We start from the raw sequence: 17,012 nt of genomic DNA, 5'->3' as shown, positions 1-17,012 counted from the left end.
AATGATGGGACTAACTCCTACTTTGGCGGCATTTTGTCTCTGACATCATCTCTCTAAAATTATGTTTTGTGGGACAATTTTGAATAAACTCAGATGAAGTCCGACTTTAACCCTAAAACGTGTTTTTCGTTTTTAGAGATTCCTGGCGATTGGGCAAGAGTTACAGATTTGGTGTATTCTGAGACCTATAGTACAATTTTATGGCGAACAATTTTGTAGAATATTTGGATTTAATACAATCACATTTTTAAGGAGTTTTTGAAAGATTTTTGAAAAAAGGACAAAAAAGACCCCTTTGATGAACCGCATGAGGGTTAAAATTTTTAACAAAAATATTGCCCACATACTCTTCTGTAAAGTTGCCAAGGACACTATATATCAGAAATGCAAGGATTCAAAGATATCTTAACTTGAATATTTCGAAAAAATTAAAAATGGGCGGAACTTGCCCGGCCTATTTTGGTTACTTTCCGACGTAAAGTTTAAAAACGCCGATACACGTGTCTCATATTTTTAGCTCTACTTTCATAATACACTCGACTTTTCCTATCATTTTGAAAAAAATTGAATTTTGTTGCACAGTGTTATTATTTTTTTAAAAATAAAAAAAATATATTTTGAACGGCTTCACCAAAAATTCACATGTCCTTTGAACGAAAAAGTGGAATTAATTATATCGTGATTTTTAATGCATTACACTTTGTTGCTTAAGAGGTGTTTACACTATCTATGAATGCCATATGAGATGTCCAATTTGGTACCTGTGAATGTTGTACACATGGTGTAACCACTATGAACATTTTCATCTATCAAAATGATGTGGCAACTCATACATAAAATTTTCATTTAAAGAGCGCTCTATTCGGCCATGTATTTTCGTATCCAGTTGAGAAATTAATTGTTAGAAGAAAACAATCTTACTCAGTAGTCACACGCGCAAAATTTGCGGCGAAACTTTCCCATTATTTTGGCGTTCACAGATCGAGTTCCATACTAAAGTAATTTTATGAAAACGCTGTATTGGGGAACTCGATCTATGAACGCCAATATAATGGGAAAGTTTCGTCGCAAATTTTGCGCGTGTGACTACTGAGTTACCAAAAACTGAAGGAAATAGGTAAAGAAAACGAAAATGTGAGTGCGATTAAAGTTGTTAACAATATAAATTGTGTTATTTTCTTGATTTATATTTTGTGGTCATATGCAATTATGTTCTAGTGTGAACGCAAAAACTAAAAGAGGTATGGACTTTGACAAACATAAAGGATGTCGAATGGATAAAAGAAGTGACTGCTCATATGACATTGATAGATAGTGTAAACACCCCTTTATTCTCTTTTCTGATAAGTGTTGATCATGTGTGCTGCAAAATATGAGTATGCGTGGTCGAAGCTTTTTTTATTATAGCAACAATATCAAATAGCATCAGCAACGCTAGCAATATTTTTGTGAAATTTGTTGCTACATGTTGCCGTTGTTCATTGTTGCTAAACATATTTCGAAGAAATTTTAGCAGGCAAAGCTGCAAATATTCGGTACTTTTGCTAATATGGCGTTAGAATTTTAAACCCGACATAATAATTATTGGCAAGACATTGCCACTGACATCATTAGGAAATATTTAATCGTCATTATTCTAAGAGTTAGTAAAAAGGATCCAAAAAGCTCAAACATATTCAACTACCACCATTCCAAAGGACAGATCATGACATATTAATCTTATTTGTGTAAGTTGCTGATGTAATACAACAACACTATACTGATAAATACCTCGGGCTAAAATCCTGATATCAAACTTTACAAATTTTTTGGGTCCAATTTAAGAAAAAAATCGAAAAAAGTCCCCCAACGAAAAACCAAGATTTAATAAAAATTTGGGAGTCAGTACCATGCCGAGCCTTAATTTTTAGTTTAACTAAGCTCATTAATGCTCCAATACATGTCCAAAGTGAATAAACAACTCATTGGGGAACACACATTTGGTAATTCTCCAAGAACCGATCGATTTGTTAATTTTTGCAATGCTTTTATTGTCACCCCTAAATAATAGTTAATTCATATTTTAACGGAATATTGTTTTGGGGACCAATAGCAAGAGATTTGCACAAAAAAGCCCTATAGTCTTTACATAATATGTTGTATAAGCGAACAATTAATATGACATTTTTTACAATGTTTGCCTTTGCAATACATTTGTTGTCTAACTGTATGTATATTTCAAAATAGTTTTCTATATAGAGCAAAACAAATGAGCTCAACGAACTTTTGTTTGGTATTTGCAATGTGTTGAACAAATCCAAAAAAAAAAAACAAACTTTCAAAAATATTTTGCTCCATAACTTGAGGTCATAAATGAACAATAATTTTCTTTCCTTATGACCAGTGTTTGAATTTGCTGCTAGTTTTTCACAGCACAGCACAAGGTCTATGCTGGCGCTGTGAAAGTGACGCAGCATAGCACATAGTCACAGCATCAAAAATAAAAACGAGTGCTATTGCTATGCTGTGCTGTTTTCAAAAACAAAATCGAAAACTGTTGCTGTGCTATGCTGCGAACATAAACGTAGCATAGCACAAGGTCTATGCTGTGCTTCTGAAATCTTCACAGCACATAGCATAGCATAGTCATCAAAATCAAAAACGAATGCTGTTGCTATGCTGTGCTGCGAACATAAAAGTAGCATAGCACATGGTCTATGCTGTGCTTCTGAAATCTTCACAGCACATAGCATAGCATAGTCATCAAAATCAAAAACGAATGCTATTGCTATGCTGTGCTGTTTTCAAAAACAAAAACGAAAACTGTTGCTGTGCTATGCTACGAACATAAAAGTAGCATAGCACATAGCATAGTCATGAAATCGAAAAACGATTGCTGTGCTCTGCTGTGCTGTAAACATTTCTACATAGCATTGCATAATTAATGTTAACCCAGCAAACTCACTAACCCCCATTATTATAAATAAGCTTTCTTTGGTTATAGTTTGGATTTTTCGATCAGATTTTTTAGCGTTCCGGTTAAAATAATATTAAAATGTGGAAATTATATTTTTAATGTCTTCAAATTCGTTTATTTTGCATTTTCAAATACATCCAATAGTAAAAGAAAACTTATAATAATGGCCCTATGAGTTGTTCAGTGCTGTTTATTGCTTACAAGGTACATAAATGGTACTTTTTTTGATCAATTGGATAATAAATGTGGTCTATAGAGTGATTTTCTGAAAATTCGCCATTGGCCCTATAAAATTTTAATTTTAATTTGTATTGGCGAATTTTCACTTTACAGATCACATTTATTGTTCAATCGATGAAAACAGTTTACTAGCTGCTAAACAAGTAATCCCACAAAAATTTTTGAAAATCGGGTCAGATTTTAATTTTGGCTATATAAAGGGCCCATGGAAACTTTGAGGCACCAGTGGCACGTGTTAACATACTCCGATTGAGCTCAAACTCTGTCAATCTTAATTTTTAACAAAACTAAACGTTTTAGGAGGGTGCCGCATAAAAATTGGACATCGATTTTTAAAACCACTCTAGTACATATGTATATTAAAACAGGTACAAGTGGCAATAACATGCATTTAGAAATTCGAAGTTCGCTTCCATAAGCCATAGACGCCAATAGCGAGAATTTTATTAAATTTCATGAAATTAGGCGTTCTTAGATCGAATTCTCCACTACATCAATTTCACGATTTTACTCTACTGTGGAACTTGATCTAGAAACACAAAATGTTATTAAGTTGTTTGATGAAATTCATGCTAGTGTGGTTACCGACTAAATAAATTAGTTTCAAGAAACTATTGTTACTATATTTATACCCCCAGCCTTTAGGCTAAAGAGGGTATTTACACTTTGATACGACCAAAATGTGCCTCATCGAAATAATGGTTTTAGACCCCAAGTATGTTTGTATGATATCCGTTTCAGACAATTTTGAGTAGATCTAGCAATGTCCGTCCGTCTGTCTGTCGGTCTGTCTGGCTGGCTGGTGCGCACGATAAGTCTCGAACGGATCAATCGATTCGTTTTAAATTTTGGGTATCAAAATATTTTGTCCAGATTTGATTTAAGTTCGAAGATGGGCCATATAGGTCCACTCCTTCAGGTACCTCCCCCACAAATGTTCAAAAATTGTCGCAAAATTTGTGCGCACGATAACTCTCGAAGGGAGTAACCGAATTGAACCAAATTTTGCATATGGTAATACTACCTGTAGGCATACATCAGGTTCGAATATGGATTATATCGGGCCACTCCTTCAGGTACCCCCCACACAAAATTTGAAATAAGTGCAGTTTAGTGACACCTCACGAATCGTTATGAAATTTTTTGTAACAGAATGTTCGTGCGGCCTCTTTTACGTCATTGTAATTTTTTTCGAGGGCAAGTCCATAGTTCCCGAGATAATGGCGCATAACCTCAAAAAACGCTGCACTATGTCGCGAGTTCGAATAAACGGTGGCCAAATATAAAAGGAGTTGGCGTTGTCAGATGAATTTTGGCATAAATACTTATAGTTCACTGACAATGTTGAGACTCAATCGGTCCACTCCTTCGGGTACTTCCCACACAAAATTTCGGTAAAGTTCAGTTTAGGGCCTGTTCAAGAATCGCTTTGATTTTTGTTGTAGCAACTTGCATCCACTTCCCCTCATATAACGGTGTAATCTTCATCAGGGCCAAGTCCATACTTCCTGAGAAAAGTCCACAATTTGGTCTTTGTAATATTTTGTGCAAACTTAGTTTAAGTTCGAAGATAAGTCATATCGTTTCACTCCTTCATGTACCTCCCCCACAAAATTTAAAAAATGTTCGGAAAAATTGTGCACACGATAACTCTTGATGGGAGTGACCGATTTGGTTCATACTTTACACATCCTAAAATATCTACCAGATATAGATCAGGTTCGAATATGGACTATATTTGTCCACCCATTCGTGTACCTCCCACACAAAATTTTGGAAAAACTCACTTTAAGACCTGCTCTCGAATCACTTTGATTTTTAATTAAAAGACAATAATAAATAAACACTTTGATTTTTGTTGAAACAACTTGCATTAGCTGTTTCAATAACGACAGTAAAAGTTTTTTCAGGGGCAAGTCCATACTTCTTGAGAAAAGAGCCCGTAAGTTGTAAAAAACCTCTATGGCACCATATGGAAGGCTCGAACCGAATATAGCTATATTATGTTTTTCGCTGGCTAGTGTGATAATCCTATTAATACTTTTGTCGGTGCATACGGCCAACATTTTGAAACCCACCCCTAAATACATAAGTTTTTTTTTTTTTTTGGGAAAAAAAGGTATGTCTATCCATACAGGATGAGGGTATATCTCTGTCGGCAAGGCCGACTGATACTTTTATACTTGTTTTATAATATTTTGTGTCAAATTTGTTATATTTTAGCGGTCTATCGAAATGTTTTTATATTTGTCCTAAGAATAGTTTTAGAACGATCAATTATTCAATATTTTTTTTGAAATTTTGTTATCTATAACAACAATTATTTAGTTGCAGAACATACAGGAATGTTTGGGCTTTTTACAGTAGACCAATAATAATAATAATAATCAGCAAATAGTCATGGGGTTTCTTTCCTTATTTCTCAAATTTTTCATTCAGGTAAAGAGATTCGTAACAATTTGACATAAGAGATTTTTTGGTACTTTAAAAAATTATATATCACTGTTTTGTCAATTAACAGACATAGTAGTGTGTTAAAAATATGCATTTAATCATGGTTTCACAGGTCAATAGCAAATTCTGTTACATTTAAAATACATACATACTTCTTTGCCATCAAACATTTTTCTGGGTTATGTTTGATGCTATGCTGTTGACTTTGTTCATAGCACAGTACAGCAATAGTTTTCGTTTTTGTTTTCTTGACTGCGGCTGTTTACTATGCTGTTAAAATGTCTGCAGCACAGCATAGCAACAGCATTCGTTTTTGATTTTGATGACTATGCTATGCTATGTGCTGTGAAGATTTCAGAAGCACAGCATAGACCATGTGCTATGCTACTTTTATGTTCGCAGCACAGCATAGCAACAGCATTCGTTTTTGATTTTGATGACTATGCTATGCTATGTGCTGTGAAGATTTCAGAAGCACAGCATAGACCATGTGCTGTGCTACTTTTATGTTCGCAGCACAGCATAGCAACAGCATTCGTTTTTGATTTTGATGACTGTGCTATGCTATGTGCTGTGAAGATTTCAGAAGCACAGCATAGACCATGTGCTGTGCTACTTTTATGTTCGCAGCATAGCACAGCAACAGTTTTCGATTTTGTTTTTGAAAACAGCACAGCATAGCAATAGCATATTTTTAGTGATTTCAGTGCTGTGCTGGTAGCAAATTCAAACACTGCTTATGACGATATTTTCCACTTTTTTAGTGTTAAAATCATGATTTTTTTATGAAATACCAAACTATTCCCATAAAAACAACACCACACAACAAATGCCGGGGCAAACAACATCAATGGAGAAGATTGTAGTAAACTAATGCAAAATGGTACACACAACTAGCTGGGTTGGAGAAAAAATAAAAAAAAAACACCCACAATCCAATCGTACAGACAGACAGGCTGTGTGCACGGATGCGGATACGACACACACACACTGATATGGGCATCATTTCAAGTACACATCTATTCACATGTTTCAATAACATAGCTAATGAATACAAACAGGGAAAAGGGTGAAGTCGCCTGCTGTCTTGTGCAACCCCAGCCATTTACGCATCATTTCTTACACGCGTTGTAAAAAGCCAATTTTGATAACCATAACTTTTGAAGAAATGTTGCTATTTTTCTGAGGAAACTAAACAGTGGTTGTTGAGAAGTAATGCAGTTGAACCATGATTGTACGGAAATCGACTAACCCGGAACCTCAATATCAATAATCCGGGAATTTATTATAAGCAATTTTTATTTCAATGAAGCATAGTCAGTCTGGTCTACGAGTCAGTTGATATACTTTATAACATCAATATGAATAAAATTAAGGAACATTAAATATGTACAAACATTTTCTGACACTGTTATAGTACAAATAATCTATATTTTTCATTGTTGTTGCAGTTATGTTGGGTTAACTATAAAACTACAAAACATTGTTATTCGATTTGGTAAACCACAAAATCGATTATTGAAAATTCTCCACAAATGTGTATACCATGAATATGACTTTACTAATCACTGTGCCCTGAAAGAGTTTCTGCAGCTGGTGGCATGTCAAATGTTAAACACATGTTTTAACACTTTTAATGCGTGCACACCGCAACGTCACGCCACAGCCACACATCGCACATTATAAAAACACCTATCTCTTCAGCAGACAAATTCGTACTGTTGCCACTCGTGCAGATAACATTTGGTGAGGCGAAAAGGATAAAGAAACTTGCAACATATTATGGGGCGGGAGTGGGAGTATGTTAGCAGGGGGAATGGTGGTGGTTATGGCGACAAACTTAATGCTGTTCATCTAAAAGTTCCAAATAGTGACAAAAATTTCAATGACATTACTTGAAAATAATATTCGCTGAAGGTTTTCCGACCGAAAGGTTATAATGGTAATGGTTATGTACCAAGATCCCAGCTACAAACTGTGTTTAGATGAAAAACAACTATTAATATTACTATTCAACATTAATAGAGTAACCTTGGTATATTGTACAGCAACCGTAGTGGGATAATGCTCTTTTTTCTCAACTTCTTAGTAGATAAAAAACAAAATGAAAGAAAATAATCGCTAACGAACAAATGACAGCACATAAAAATATAAGCAATCTTCATATACCCCCATACTATGGTGGAGAAGAGTAGAAAAGAAAATCTGCAAAAATTGAGGAACTCATATCTAACAGAAAATGAAAAAGAATACGATAATTATGAATAAATCCGAGATACGTATTTTGCATAGGACAATGAAAGTGCTAACAAATTCTGTATTATTGTTGCCAATTGAATTATTATGTTTTCCGGTTCAGAAAGAATGGGAAGTCATTTAGATTCATCTATATAGACATGTCAGTCAGACAAGTCGACTTTATGAGGGAAAGTCAAAAAAATTTAACATTGATGAAGCCAAGGTTTGCACTATTATAATATGCGCACTATTCAAGCGTAACACAAAATATGACCATAGTTGGACCAAATTAAGTGTTTTTGATCGAAGCTCAAAAATGTGGCTAAAAAAGTTAATTTGAGCGGAACCTATGACCGCGTAAATGAATAAAAATAGGTAAAAACACGTTGAAGCAAACGAGTTTTTTTACGTTGTTGTTCGATTGCCGGTAAAACTGTTTAAAGTACGGATATCTGCCCTAACTAAATGTAGAAGAATACAAAACGAAGATTACACTTTTAATATATGTAGGATTGGGGTATCCCGGTTAACTCACCGATTTATAGGAATGTCCATTTTCCGTTTTAAATAAATGGGAGACCGGGTTGGTTTTAATGTTTTATTAAAGTTTATTTAATATTAAAGTAAATGGAAGAGTTTTATTAAGTTAAACAATAAAAAGGTGTTGAATGAAAGTTATTGGAATATTTAAACGAGTATTTAATTAAAACAATAAAAATAAAGAATTAACACAAAGTAAGTAAACGTTTGCAAAGTAAGCCGTCTGCCGTTTTGCCGTCTTTCGTTTTCGTTTGGCACGTCTGCCTGTCGCGAATGCTGAGTACCAACTTCCTCACGTCTCGGTGGTTGACTAAAAAACTTCTTTAACTTTCGATGGTTCAGCGAAGACTCTACTCAAAGGAGTTTGAGTAAAATTTATGTGTGTTGTAATTACAGAGCAGCTCGTCTAATTTAAAGGGTTGCCGCGTTGTGGAAATACACCGATCCCACATATATCACTTTTCAAAATTTCCACTGCATCCACCGTTTATGGATGCTGACATTTTCAAGGCAGATTTTAGGTGTTTTTTATTTAACAAAGACGCGCATTCGGCTTTTTCTAAGAACCATTAATAGGATTAAAGTACGATTACGCATAATTTGATATGTATATTGACTATGTAGCCCACACAGCATCACAGTAATCCACCGCCAAAGGCCAAAATTTAGTGCGATATTTTTTTGATAAACCCTATTTTTTAGGTACAGTATTTTCAATATCCTCTTTATTGTGCTGGGACCCCAAGATATTTTAGTTTTTTGACGGTCCGGATCATATAAATCATAAATCGTGAAAATCCATCCACTAGAACGGTGAAAACAGCAACTGCAAAAACCGAAAAATGTGAGAAAAATGTTTTTGAAAATATCGCGGATTTGATCGCGTTTTCTGTGGATCGTTTCCTTGTCAATGAAGAAACTGACACGTCACTCGAGTTTTTGCGAAAACAGCGGTTAAAAAAAAATTTTGTGGCATGGGAGCTGTATCCGATTTATCCCAAAAATAGTGTGTGATGCTGCATCCACGGTTCTTGATGGATTTTATCGAAATAGGTTTCGATCGATGTATTTTTTTAATGGATGATAGTGAAATCAGATGCGCATAAAAAGTGTATGTACTTTGTGCAAATTATAAGCGTTATACCGTTTTTTGCACACTACGCTGCAGGCGATGCTACATCTTAACCGCCAAAGTAAATCCTGGCAAATGTGTACAAATTAAAAGAGAAGAATTCGCCGTATTGATAAACCGCATGCGCATCAAGTGATTTCGAGGATCTCGCGATTTACACGCATTCCAAAATGAACATTGCCCGATACAGTTTTATTTGAAGATTATACCCCATTCAAAGGAACCCAAAATTTATTTGAACGCCAAAGTAAATCCTGGCAAATGTGTACAAATTAAAAGAGAAGAATTCGCCGTATTGATAAACCGCATGCGCATCAAGTGATTTCGAGGATCTCGCGATTTACACGCATTCCAAAATGAACATTACCCGATACAGTTTTATTTGAAGATTATACCCCATTCAAAGGAACCCAAAATTTATTTGAACGTTGCCCATATCTTCCGCTAGATGTTAGCGTGTACTCGAGAAGTGACTAGAACAAAAAATGTAATTTTTTGCGTGAAATTTAACTGAAATAGGAGAATAACTCCGACCTAGTTTTACTACACTTTCTTTAACTAACTCACGAAATAAATTTGAAAAAATATTTTCTCTTACAAAAATTTTATAAATTCCCTCAATATATATATATATTTTTTTTGTTTTTCCTATAATATGCAAACCGCTAAACAGTTTTGTATATTTTTGGTTTCATTTGAATCTTTGCGATGTTTAGATTACGTACATATTTTTTAAATATTTTTCCGATGCATAAACAGCTTAAATTTTATTAAAACAAGTTGCAAGCCAGCAATTTTTTTGAATTCTTTCTTAATTTCCGCTCAAATTTAATACTTTTTCACTGAAGTTATGGGACCTCATTAAACATATAGTATGTAGGAAGCCATAAATGAACACTGTTTCTCAATATAATGAATAGCGTTTTTATAAGATTTTTTCTTATAATCAGAATTGAAATCGCCATAACTTTTGCGCGCAATAACCAAAATTAGTATCTCGAACAGATTTGAGAATGTGATTTTTTTCTCAATCCATGTACCAAAAATCTTTCATGTAGCTTCAAAAACAAATTTTAATTTTTTTCAAATGGAATATTAACAAATTTTGACTTTTCCTCATATATGTATGTATATGTCAATACTAACGATCCTGACGCAGATTTTTAAGCCTGCTGCTGCAAATCAGTGGAAACCGCCTCATGTAAGGTTGTTGGATATGTTGAAAAGAATATGGAGAAGTCGAGCTTCACCGTGGCGGCTTTTCTCGATATAGAGGCGGTTTTCAATAATGTGAAACTGAATACATTCGTACTGCTCTCAACAACTCAGGAATTTCCTCTAGTCGAGCTTCACCTTGGCGGCTTTTCTCGATATAGAGGCGGTTTTCAATAATGTGACACTGAATACATTCGTACTGCTCTCAGCAGCTCAGGAATTTCCTCTATCCTAGGGAAAGGGTTGATGAGATGTTGTAGGTTTGGAAGGGCAGTTGAACATGTGCTGTGTATATTGCGGGTTGTTGTACGTGTTTATTATTATGTTTGTATGTTCGTTCTTCTGTTCAATCTGGCTCTGGTTCTATCTCCAATTCCAGGAAAGTAGCTGCTTCGATGGGATGTAACCACAGATCCACTGGAGTTAGATGAATAGGTTTGGTGGGGCAGATGAAAAGTTGTTTTGTGTCGTGCGGGCCCACGCCGCATACTGGGCAGATGCCTTGCACGGAGCGGTCGATTTCCGCCCAATAAGAATTTAGGCGACTGTAATATCTCGAGCGTAGTTGCGCCAAAACTACTGTGGTTTGTCGTGGCAGCTGACGCTCCTCAGCTTCGATAGATGAGGGATGTACTGCAACGAAAGCATCTCATTGTGTTGCTTTACTGGAAGAATCTTTGCCTCCTCATGTAGATGGTCCACTGAAGACTTGAGGAAGCACCCTGTTGCTGTTCTCAGGGCGGCATTCTGAATATCTTGCCAATTCGTATCACATAATCACGGGGACCAAACTGGAGCCGTATGGCTTACCACAGACAAACCTATCGCGTTATAAGTGGTCAACACGGTTTCTTTTTCTGCATCCCAAGTGCTGCCGGCCCGGTGCCCGCTAGGGACTTGAGGACCCTGTTCCTACTTTTCAGTTTGTCGCAGATGTCAACAGGGAAGGAACTTGACACCATGTCGTCTGGAGGGGCGGAATACATGAGAGGTAGAGGTTAAACAGTACCGGAGATATCAACCCACCTTGGGGAACTCCCTGTTTCACTCTACGGGGTTTGGACTTCTTGTTCACGAATTCCACGTACGACTGGCGTCCACACCTTTAGTTGACTATCCAACGTTTCAAGCTTGGCCAGAGGGTTGTCTGAATTGTCGTGAATTCCACGTACGACTGGCGTCCACACCTATAGTTGACTATCCAACGTTTCAAGCTTGGCCGGAGGGTTGTCTACTCAATGTCCTCAAACAGCGTGGAGTGCCTGACTGTATCAAAGGCTTTTGATAAGACAAACGCCACCATCACTGTTCTATCACATGGCGGTCTCTGGTTGAGTTCTTGACAAATATATGTGGAGATGGCGTGCAGCGCTGTTGTCGTGCTGTGCTGTTTACGGAATCCATGCTGATGATCGGCAACTTGATAGCTCTTCCTGATACTGGGGAGGACTAAGGCCTCAATGGTCTTTGCTACGGGCTCGCCGGCATCCTTGCCTGGATTCCGTAGCGGAACCACCCTGTCCATTTTCCAGACTTCGGGAACAATGAGGGTGGATAGCGACAAGTTGAGAACTTTAGTGAGATACTCCACTCCCGGCTCATCCAGCTGCTTTAGCATTACCATGGAGTACGTGCCACATGCTGGGCTGATGCTTTGCACGACGTCTATAGGAATTTAGAACATAGTTGAGCCAAAACAAATCTGCTTTGCCGTTGGAGCTGGCGTTCTTCATCAATGATAGATGGGAGGATGTTCTCCGAGGACGCATTAACACGCTATTGTTTATGGCATCTGAGCCTGCATCTGTCTGAATGCTACCAACACCTGCTTGATAGGCTTGTTGGTCAGGGTGGAGAAATGCTCCTCGTCAACATTTCGGGGGGCCAACGGACAAAGTTTGATATTTTGTGAGTAAAACGTAGAAAAAATACCATTCGCGTACCAAACTGACGCCGCGTAGCTTACCACAGACCGAACTATAGCGTAATAAGAGGTCAACAAGGATTCTTTATCTTTATCATCCCAAGAGCTGTCGGCTAGGGACTTGAGGACCTTGTTCCTATATATCAGCTTGTCGTGAACATGCTGTCGAATGTGACCACTAGAATTTTGGAGTACTCGGGGTCGGTGGAGTGGTTTGGCGGCAAGCACTTGGAAATAAAACGTAACAGCAAAGGTGAATCGCTTTTGTCGCCCATATCAAAGTCTGTTGAGACCTTATTCCTCCCCCGCGTCAGAAATAGCTATCCAGTTGTCAGCTTGCTTCCGTAAGCAACACAACACGACAACAGCCCTACGCGACATCTCCACACATATTAGTCGTGGACTCAAACAGTGATGGTGGCGTTCGACTTATCAAAACCATTTGATACTGTCAAGCACCCCTCGCATTGAGCAGACTACAAGGAGTTCAAAAGGTAGGGCTATATCCCGGGAACTGTTTAACCTCTACCTCTCCTGTATTCCACCCTCTCCAGACGACATTGAGATCGTGTCGTATGCGGATGATTGTACGATCTTAGCGTCGGGTACCTTCCCTGATGTCATTTGTGAAATGCTAAAACTCCTATTTGACCGATCTTACCACTTTTTCATGCGAGGCATATGCAAATATCCGCCACTAAATTTACAACCACTCTGTTAGCCACATGGTATGCGTAGGTGAGCACTGAGTTGAATGTCATAGTCGATGGTAGCAGAATATCAGGACCACTTTCGATGGTACGTCCATCCGCGCATGCCACAGCTTTCTGCGACTAGCTGAAATGTAGGAACAAGGTCATCAAGTCCCTAGCCGGCAGCACCTGGGGGTGCTGATAAAGAAGAAACAAACCTTGTTGACCTCATATAACACGATAGGTCTGTCTGTGGTAAGGAATATGACGCAAGTGTGGTCCGCGAATATAAATGCAACGCGATGAAAAAATATTCAAACCAACCAGTAGAACTGTATCAGTTTGTTCTACAAATATAAGTACAACTCGATTGAAAAATATTCAAACCTGTCCTCATGTCTTTAGTGGACCATCTACATGAGGAGATACAGATTTTTTCAGTAAAGTACCACAATGGCATGTGCTATGGAATCAAAATGGAATTTGTGCCAAGGAATGTTAAATTTACAATACATAATAAAATTTATTTGTAAACACAGACTGCCATAAACCGAAAATATAATATAAAGCAGTATAATCTAGATAATGTGGACACCACATGTTTCGGCGGTGTCCGAATTATCCGGATTACCGAACACAAATAAATTATTTTCTATGAATAGGTCACTCACTAGTGAAAGAGAAATTTTTACCACAGACAGGTTTCATTGTCTCGAGATATAAGCCTTCAAAAAATCACGTAGCTGATGAAGTCTTAAATTCACGCCCGAAGGCCTCCTATTGGGGCTAACGATTTATAAGAAAATTTCGTTCGCGTAGCCGACTTTTGCACATGTCCATAAGTGAAATATTCCTATTTATAAGAAAATGTAGCGGTAAAGCAGGATTTGCGATTCCTTTGAAATTTTTACCACAGATAGGAGTTAGAAAAATATATTTTTCATCTGGGAAAGATCATACTTGCCCAGATATAGGTCGTGGGTAAGCCCGACATGTTCCCCTCGTTGTCCTGACTAACGAGTGTCCGGATTATCGAGACTATACTGTAGATGTATCCATAAACAAGTACTTGTATGTAGTTCAAAACATTATTTCGACATACAAATTGTTGTTTATATCCAATCCAAACATACATGATTCCAAGAAAGCAAACTTTTTTTTAATTATAAACAAATTCTAGAATGAAACAATTCGAGGACATGTTCGTTTGAGACAGGTTTAATTTTCATTTATGTGAAAGGCTTGGCCTTTTTCTCTTTAAATGAAAACAAAAGATTCAAAAGAAACTGCGACAGCAGAAAAGCAGACAAACAAGTTCCAGTTTTTTGTTGTGATTGTTATTGTGGTCTATTTGGACGTGGGTGTTTGTCTGTCCATCCCAAACAAACATCTATTTGTAGGTACATTGTTTGTAGTGCACTCGAAAACATAGACTAGAAGATGTGTATGTAAACAAAAGCCAAAGATGAAAGATGAGGAGAACAAAATAACATTGGATTGTTGTGAGTGGTAATACGTGGTGGCGGTGTCTACCTCGATCCCAAACATTAGGTAAGCAGCATATGTGTACACCAGTTTAAATAACAGACAGTCAAAAATGTTGCAAGGGTACATGTTAAAATTATGTTATCGCAACCATTCCAACCGGACATTAACGACAAATTCCAAACTACCACCGGAAGAAACGGCGAAACAGTGAAACAGCGGCATGTGTGTCTAATCAAATACATTATGGCCAGCAGAAATGTGACACTGCGCTTATTGGAAATAAAAATCCCCAGTCTCTGAAGAAATTAAACGTGCAAGAATGTAAACAACAAAACAGACGACACAAAAACTTACCGTCGTAACTGTGGAACATAACTTGCACCAACACCAATTCCAACGTTAACATAACAATGCTGCTATACGCTCCATAAAAAAGGGTAGAGCGTGGATTATGTGGGTTTCGAGTTTCTTCCGTTTCATCAACGAAAATGTCAGATGTTGCAAATTCACAATATTTGATTTACTTTCGTTTCCACTATCTCATTTCATTCTATGCAGCTGGAATTTGTGTTTTTATTCTATTCCGTTTTGCACATTGCTTTTGCAAGTAAACATGCGTCAGTATTTTTTTCTTTTGTTGGTTTTTATGTCAATTCTTCAATTCTATTTTTACAACTTTTCCACATAAATTGACACAGACTACGAACTTCATTCACGAAAAGAAATGGACGTAGCTGTTGATGAGGGGTAGGTATTTATTCACTGTTGTCTGGCTCCTCTCGCCATTCTCCTCTTTAACAAACACAATTTTCACTATTCTCTTTTAAATGACATTTCACGTGCTTGCATTGCAAAATCAAATAAGAACAACAACAACATGAAATGTAAACAATCACAAAGTCTTGGTGTGAGGAGGGGAACAGCACAAGTAAATTTGGAAAATTGATTTCGACCAGACTCCGAAATTTTTAACACAGCAGCATTTACGTCATTTAGGTAATTTCTTTTTGTGCAGGACAGTAACGATACAACAAAAACACTCACTGCAACCCACAAGTCAAGATAGTAGTTGGTGGTGTTAGCAAAAAAACCAAAACAGAGAGAATAATATAAAGACGACGTCAAAAACGATACAAAACAAAACACCACGGCACACACACACTTGAAACACTTTCAATTAATTTTTATGAATTTTTCAGACACTGGACAATTTGTTTGATTCCCATTAAATGCCGAAATTAATTATTAAACAATTTTTGACAATTTATTCTCAAACAAACTCATTGTGAGCAGTAGAACTCTTCTTTGAAGACAACGAAATACGTCATTGTCTGCTGTTCTTGCATTACTTCTTTCTCATTTTGCTTTTACACACCATTATTTATATGCCATTTTTATTTACACGGATGAGACACTTTAGATTTGTACCAACGCCATACAAATATTTTTTTGTTCTTTTATTTCATAAACATTTTCACTATTTATTTTCAATTATTCAGTGTTTTCTTTTTGTTGCAAACAGTTAAAATCCAATATTTTCGATGTCTACGTTCCGTTCCCCGACCGACACATTCCAATATTACAATCCAACTAGCAAAAATAGACTAGGGATACGCAAGTCGACTAACGCTTAATCGATAACTCGACTTTTAAAACGGCATAATCGATGTCGACTTTAGGTTATAGGGAAAATCAAAAAGTCGAAAGTTAATTGTCGACTTTCCTCACCACGATTTTTTATATGATATGTTTATTTGTGTGTTCGTTCACTTCGCTGTCAGAAATGTTTGACAACGTTTAAATTCAATATGTCAGACATTCAATTGTTCACTTAATATTGGCACCATTGTTCGCTGTTCCTCTATGGACACTCATTCTTTGTAAATATTCTCTCTTTCTCATTATTCTATCTTTCCTTTCTCCCTCTCTCATTTGGAATATGCACATATATAAAGGTAGATGCCTATTACCCAAGCAAATGTGAGAAACAAAATAATGAATGAAAATTCGTGAATATTTTGTGAAATTACAAAACATTTGCCAGTATTTCTTGAATAAAGTAATGTTAAAATATTATATGCAAGAGTAAATTTTTTAACCAAGATATTTTGACAGTTCAGTGTTCTATAGTGG

The 17,012-nt window shown here is 36.7% G+C and overlaps 1 protein-coding gene across 3 annotated transcripts in view; it reads right to left on the bottom strand.

Annotated features, from left to right (window-relative positions):
* The window catches only part of sfl (N-deacetylase and N-sulfotransferase sfl), a 376,849-nt gene extending 360,364 nt beyond the window's left edge, over window positions 1-16,485 (bottom strand). For 2 of the 3 annotated variants that reach the window (XM_073986437.1, XM_073986436.1), the window contains exon 1: window positions 15,234-16,485. The gene's annotated coding sequence lies outside the window, so the exon portion shown is untranslated. The remainder of the gene's footprint in view (window positions 1-15,233) is intronic. The other variant, XM_073986440.1, reaches the window with a different exon arrangement.
* Window positions 16,486-17,012: the final 527 nt, after the last annotated feature.

The sequence above is a fragment of the Musca autumnalis genome, unplaced genomic scaffold, assembly GCF_047663935.1.
Source record: "Musca autumnalis isolate F117 unplaced genomic scaffold, ASM4766393v1 scaffold_4, whole genome shotgun sequence".
Taxonomy (NCBI): Eukaryota; Metazoa; Arthropoda; class Insecta; order Diptera; family Muscidae; genus Musca; species Musca autumnalis.
Note: the sequence above shows the minus strand (reverse complement) of the source record. Positions and strands in the feature narration are given on the sequence as shown.